General features: G+C 37.5%; 1 pseudogene; it reads left to right on the top strand.

Moving 5' to 3' along the window:
• LOC103724700 overlaps positions 1–1,704 on the top strand; it is a 15,441-nt pseudogene extending 13,737 nt beyond the window's left edge.
• The last annotated feature ends 5,948 nt before the right edge of the window (positions 1,705–7,652 follow it).

The raw sequence follows: 7,652 nt of genomic DNA on the forward strand, positions 1-7,652 counted from the left end.
TCTCTCTCTCTCTCTCTCTCTCTCTCTCTCTCTCTCTGTGTGTGTGTGTGTGTGTGTGTCTTTGCAAACCTGTATACATTTGTGCAAGGAGGTCAGAACAAATTGTTGAACTCATGGATCTGGAATTACAAAAGGTTGTGTGCTACCTGTCATTAGGTGCTGGTAGCCACACTCTGGTTCCCTGGATGAGCAGGAACTGTGCTTAACAGCTGAGCTATCTCTCCATTCCCACATTGAAAGTATTTTTATGTGAGCATTTATCAATAAATAATCAGTAAGCACAACCTTGTGCTTTTTTGTCATTAGGAAATCTAACATGCACTTCAAATTAAGAATCCTATTCCATGCTTGCAGGGCATTTCACATGCAAACAGTACAGGGAACTCACATTAACAAATTTCACTCTTTATATAGCCCTGTGGAAACCATATTGTAGAATTATCAATCTACTTAATTTCTGACTTTTGAGATATGGCAGAAGACACATATAAGGAGGATTTTCAGAATAGAGAAACTTCCACATGGATAGAAAATGCTGATATGATCATTAAAATTTCTAGGGGCCTAATACCATGTGAAAACAATGTGTGTGGGAAGGTTTCCATGTGTCATTCACCCTTTTGTAACAGTCTTACCTCTCACTGTCAGTACAAATCATATGAGCATGAGGAGTATGGAAATAAGCCACAGACAGCTCTCGAAAGCTGTCAAAGACATATGAGGACACACACTATCAATGGACCTTTTGAAAATAATACAGGTTTAAATTATTTTGATTTCCAATGAAAAACCTCCATCAATACCAAGAATATAGAAAGGCCTCTGCTTGGGGAAGTTCACACATCTGGAGGAACTCAAACTGTAAGAAAGCATTATCACTGTAATGTATGTGGTAAACAGCTGAGTTCTTTCACTTCTCTTTGAGGACATGAAAGAATTCATAGTGGTGAAAAAACCCTATGAATGTAAACAATGTAAAAAAACCTTTACACTATTCAGTTATCTTTGAGCACATAAAAAAATTCATAAGGGAGAGAAACCCTGTGCATGTAGAGAATGTGGTAAAGCCTTTAGGTGTAACAGTTATCTTCATAGACATGAAAAAGTGCATGCTAGAGAGAAACCCTATGCATGTAAACAATGTAGAAAAACATTTAGACTGTCCAGTCACCTTCAGATACATGAATAAATTCATACTGGAGAAAAACCTTATGAATGTAATCGATGTGGTAAAGCCTTTAGATATGAGTAATCTTCAAACACATAAAAAAATTCGTACTGGAGAAAATAACTATGAATGTTAACAATGTGATAAAGCCTTTAGATGTATTGCATGAAAAACTTCATACTGGAGAAAATCCATATGAATGTAAAAAATGTGGTAAGACCTTTATATTTCCTAACTTGTTACTGTTACATGAAAGAATTCATACTGGAGAAAAGCTGTATGAATGTAACCAATGTGGTAAAGCCTTTAAATGTAACCATGATCTTCAAAGACATGAAAAGTTTCATACTGGAGAAAATCCATATGAATGTAAAAAATGTGGTAAGACCTTTATATTTCCTAATTTGTTACTGTTACATGAAAGAATTCATACTGGAGAAAAACTGTATGAATGTAACCAATGTGGTAAAGCCTTTAAATGTAACCATGATCTTCAAAGACATGAAAAGATTCATACTGGAGAAAAAAACATATGAATGTAAACAATGTGGTAACGCCTTTAGCGGTAAGAGTGATCGTCGTTTACATAAAAATTCATATTGGAGAGAAACTATGAATGTAAACAGTGTGGACAGTAAGGCCTTTACATTTCCTGTTTCCTTACAGTTACATGAAAAAAGTCATACTGGAGAAAAGCCCTGTGAATGTAATCAATATGTGCGGTAAAGATGTCACAGTGATGTTCAAAGTTCCTATTAGTCAGAATCCTGTGAATAGGAACAGTATGGAAAAGCCTTTAGACTTCACAGTCATCTTTACATGAAAGAATTCCAATTTTTGTAAACCTGTGATGCAAACAGGGTGGTAAATCCCTTAGATGGCACAGTTAACTTCCTTTACATGAAAATTCATGTTAGTCCAAAAACCAATGAATAAAAGCACTGTAAATCCTAACTATGGTACATTTATCTTAAACTACATGAAAGAAAAATACTGGAGAAAAACCCTGTGAATGCAAAGAATGTGGAAACTTTTATATTTCATAGCTTCTTACAATTACAAGGGAAATTTAGTTGTGACCGAAAAAAAAAAAAAAAAAGCCCATGAATGTGAACAATGCCTATGGTTGATAAACTGCCTAAATAACATGGTAGAGCAGTTTCACACCACAGTGTTGTTTCAGTTGCAAACAACTAATGGGAGAAGATTCCTAGAAATGTAAAATCCACCTGTTGTTAATGTATTTTATGAGTTCACTTTGCTAATGGATAAAAACTCACTCTGAAAACTCTTAAGAATATGAACAATGGGAAAGAATATAGCTGTCACAATTCCCAACACCAACAGTGTATTGCATGCGATTTTTCTGCAGAACCTGAGTAAATGTCTACTCACCTGAGATAGGAAGCTAATGACACAAAAACCTAATTCTACCAGTGTGCACTTCACTGAACCAAGGATGGGGGTTACTTCCAGGATCATGGACAGCCACAGACAGCTGCATCACCAGAAGCCCATCCAGCCTATGTGATGACTCATGGAAGCTGCAATCCTGAGATCTTTGCATAATTGGCAGCAGCTTTCTTAGTTGGGGAATTTCTTCCTTTCACAACTGTTTACTGCATCAATAACCTTGTGGAGTGGCCTTGGCAGTTGTGTGATTTGAACATTCCAGAACGTGTTTACTTGAGTCTCATGCTTCCCTTTGAGAGAGATTCTCTCAATTTGGAGGAAATTGCTCTACAACAGTCCACCCTTTCCTCTGGCTCTTACATTGTTGTAATGCTTTTATATATTTGAGGGCAGGGGTGTGGATATACATGTCCACCATGCCTAACATTGGATTATTTTCTAATAATATTGTATAAACATAAAATTCAGATAAAATAGTGGATTCATCATTGAACACAATTTTACTTGAGTTCAAACAAACCACCCACAAAAGAATGGCTAAATTTCATTCATTGGCAATTCATTAATGAAATTTTAAGTGCTGAGATTTACTGCATCAGTAATGAATAAATGTCTTGTACTAATCCATGTAGAAGTTCTAAGAGATCTATAAATAAATTATAGAAAAGTACACTTTACAAATTAATTGAAATAAGTGGTTGGATACACCATGTACACCGACAGAAACACAAAATGGAAATACGTTCTTTAGGATTTGGTTCACTAATACAGCCTTGACCTTATCAATACTTCAGCGTTTCTGATGGAAATGATACCTTCTTATGGTAAAGAAGGCCTTCTTCTACTCAGCCATTAAGTATCCATTTCCCTGGGACTAAGAAATCAAGGAGTCAATTGGTGGTATTTCAATAAGGACTTGCTCACAGAATGAATACCCAAGCAATTATTTACAGAGGTTCAACTTAGAAATTAAGGAGGTGAAGTTGTTTTCTAAAAGAGAAAACTCTCTTAAATGTGTCACATAAGAGAGAAAATAGTCGTGGTCCATAAACAAGACCAGCAGTATTAATTGAGAATTACTCCCTGAATAACATTTTTTACTTGGTGTTGTGATCGAAGATTGTCATTTGGTTCAATGAGCACATTGAGGCACACTGTGTGGCATCTGTGTATAAAGGAGATACACTGAAGCTGGACTTGTGAGAGTTTGCATTTCTCTCTAGACATGGAGCAGTGTGTGAAATGTCCAGGTCATCAGTATACCAACACTCAGTGAAGGTACTACCCCCCTAAGTTCTGACCATTCTAGGTTATGGTAAGCCCTTGGGGCAGGCTCTGGTCACAGCCCTGAGTCTCACTGTTCTCACAGCTGCCATTCTTGTTCTCTTTGTGAAGCACAGAGACACCCCATAATCAAGGCCAGTAGCCATGGTCTCAGCTACATCCTGCTCATCTCCTCACCTGTTTTCTCTGCTCCTTGCTCTTCAGTGGCCTTCCAGACACAGCCACCTGCATCCGCTGTCAGATCACGTTTGGAGTTCTGTTTGGTCTGCCTGATTCCAGTGTCTTAACCAAAACTATGGCTGTGGTGTGAACTTTAGTGTCACTATTCAAAGATGAAGGACTAGGTGGCTGCTTGTATCAGGGCACCTAGCTTCATAATCCCCATCTACATCCATTTCAAACTCTTTGTGGCATCTGGATGGGAACCTTTCCACCATTTGTTGACACAGATGCACACTCAGAATGTGGTCACATCATCACCATATGTAACACAGGCTCATTCACTCTTTTCTTCTACATCTTGGAATACCTGAACCTCCTCGGCAGTGTAGGGTCAAACATCAGGAGTCTGGCCCTGAATGCTTTATTCAAGGACTTGGCTACATAGCATGCAAGACCTTTTCCCATACAGCCACAATGATTTATTCAAACATTGTGGCAAATTTTGAACTCTTGCTGTAGTTTTGGATGTTTATAAATCTAACCAAGCTCACAAAAATACACAGAGGATCAGCCTTTACAAAACACTGTGGATTATGAGTCCACTGAGCCTCTGTCCCTTCAGACACTACTTCACACAGGTTGGCACTTGTTGAATAGAGAATTGAGCCCATGCCATTTGATTACACCTGAACAAAGTATTATATTCCTGGAAGTGCTTATTCCAGGACAAAGTTGCTGAAGTAGAAAATGTGATCCACCTGTCTCCAACTCAAAGGAACAACCAGTGGAAATAACCGCCACACCCACATTCAGCCATGGGTTCTGGGAATGAACTCAAATTCTCATGGTTACAAGCAAGCACTTCAGTGAGTTTTCTCCACAGACCTACCTTTACTTACTGTGAGGGCCCTCCATAATGTCTTACCTGCTGACTATACCAATTCATATTTACACCAGCAGAGTGTAAACATTCCCTTCTTCTCACACACTTGTCAGCATTTGATATTTTGTTTCCATAATGATATTAAATATTAACTGAAGTGAGATAGAATCTCAGTGTATCTTTAATTAGCATTGTCCTGATGGCTAAAAATGCTGGACATTGTTTCAAATGGTTATTGGCCATCTGTACTTCACTTCTGATACTTATTCATGTCAATACTTATTGATTTGTGGTTTTTTTCAGGTATTGAGTGTTCTGAGTTCTTTGATGTACTGATACTCATTCAGATGCATACCTTGCTATGAATATTTCTTCTTTGGAAAATGACCTCCAATCACTTCTTTCATTTCCTGTACCAAAACTTTCAATTTCATAAGATCTCCTTTCTCAGTTTTTAGCATATGTCATCTATATTTGATATTTCTTTATTGGTGTCTTGTGTTGACCACCTGTCTTATTAGCAAGAGTGTGGTACTAAAGTCACCCATTATTATTATATGGCAGTCAATCTGTGTCTCTATCCTTTAGTGATTAGGAAATTGGAGGTGCTGATGGTTAATGCACATGTGTGGCATTCTGCTGTCCTCTGAAGAGATTGTTTCCTTAATATGAAAAAATTATCTTCTGATGAGTTCAGGCTTGATTTCTATTTTAATATGCTTCAGTATATCCATACCTGCTTGTTTTCTAATAGCATGTGCTTAGCATAACTTTTAAAGTCCTTTCACTTTAAGTATATGATTCTTTAGCCAGGTAGGTTTCCTGTTTTAAGTTAAAAAATAGTTGGTTTTTTGACTGGACAATTGAAACCATCATGGTATAGCATTATATTTTAAAATGTAGATGAACTCTTGACATTTGTTTTCTAATGCTTGGTTCTATCTTAACACTCATTCACTTATTTGCTGTGCTAGTGTGGCTTACTCAGCTTTCCTGTGTCCATACTGATGGATTTATTCTTCATTCTCTTTAGTGTGTAGAATTCCTTGAAGTATATTGTGTACTCCTGGATTAGTGGCCATGGAAGGTGTTCTTTCTCCTTTAGTCATGAAGGATAGTGTTAGTGCATAGAGTTTTAAGGCTGATTTCAGAGCTTAAATAAATTGTTCCTTATCCTCCTGGCCTTTGTCTGTTGAGAAATTTACTGTTATTCTGATGGGTTTTTAGGTTGGTGCTTCTCTCTCTTATCAACTGTCTCTGTTCTGTAGAATTAGTTTTTAACCATAATAGAAAATGAGGAGGTTCTTTTAGCATCTTGTCTATTTGTCATTCATAATGCTCCTTGATTTTGATTTGAGAGAAAAGTAGTTGGCAAAGATACTAAGGAAGAAACCCTGCATATCATGAAATCTACTCATCAAGATCTGGGTCCGGGGGCTGGAGAGATGGATCAGCAATTACGAGCATTGGTTGTTCTTGCAGAGGACTCAAGTTCACTTCCCAGGACCCACATGGTGTCTCACAGTGATCTCTGTCTCCAGTTCCAGAGGATCAGTTGCCCTCTTTTGTCCTCCCCTGGCAGTGTACACATGGATGCATGTATATTCATGCAAAACTCACATACACATAAAAGAAAAATAAATAAAAATAATTTTTAAGGATATGAATATGGGCATGGTGGCACGTGTTTAATCCCAGCACTTGAGCAGCAGAGGCAGGAGGATCTCTGAGAGACTGAGGGCAGCCTGATCTAGGTAGTGCCAAGCCAGCTGGGACTACAAGGAGACTCTGTCTCAAAACAAACAAACAAGCAAATATACACATACAAATTCTCAAACTTTTTTCTTCCCTATATTTTAGTATAGCACTTACATTTAATATATATCTAGGGGTAATGCACATAAAGTTAAAGTAATCAAGAATACTGTATGGTTCAAATAAGTAGAGGCAGCAAATGAGGTGTGCAGACATAATTTTACAGGTATTCACATTTAGTGTTATGTGTTTGTGTGCACGTGCCAAGGTGAATTTGTGGAGATCCAAGGGCAACTTAAATAAGTTGATGCTCTCCCTCTACCATGTGGTTTCAGGAGATGCAGCTCAAGTTGGCCACATTGAGTTCAAGGGAGCCATTTTATTGGCCTGAATCAGGCATCTGAACCATTGAAGCTTCACATTCTTTAAACTGAGTAAATGTTTCTCCATGTCTACCATTATTCTTACTCCACAGAACATTTCACTTGATGTTTACAGTATTTGAAAAAATTTATTATTTTGAAATTCTTCTTTTTTTAACTTTGGTTTTATAGGTTCAGTTTTAGGAGTGGCCAGCTTTAATTCTGGGAAAGATTGGCTTTAATGTATGAACCTTATCATGTCAACGGGTGGATAATAATGCAATGTGTTTTATTAGCGTGATATTTTACTTTGGGGAAGTAAATGAAGAGTCGTATCAGAAAGGAAATCAGATAACAACACATCATCATTTTCTTTTTTATTTGTCTTTTTGAGTCAGGATCTCCCTGTAGCCCCAGCTGTCCTGGAACTCACTATGTAGACCAGGCTGGCCTCAAACTCACAAAGATCTGCCTGTCTCTCCTTCCAAGTGCTGGGATTAAAGGGTGCGCCCCCACACCCAGCTTCAGCTCCTTCTTAACTGAATCTCCTCTTTTCAATGTACAAAATAGATTTGTAATGTTGGTAGAAAGTAAATTAAACTTTTCAGATACTAAGATTTTATAG

Source organism: Nannospalax galili, unplaced genomic scaffold (assembly GCF_000622305.1).
Source record: "Nannospalax galili isolate Female #2095 unplaced genomic scaffold, S.galili_v1.0 scaffold1888, whole genome shotgun sequence".
Lineage (NCBI taxonomy): Eukaryota > Metazoa > Chordata > Mammalia > Rodentia > Spalacidae > Nannospalax > Nannospalax galili.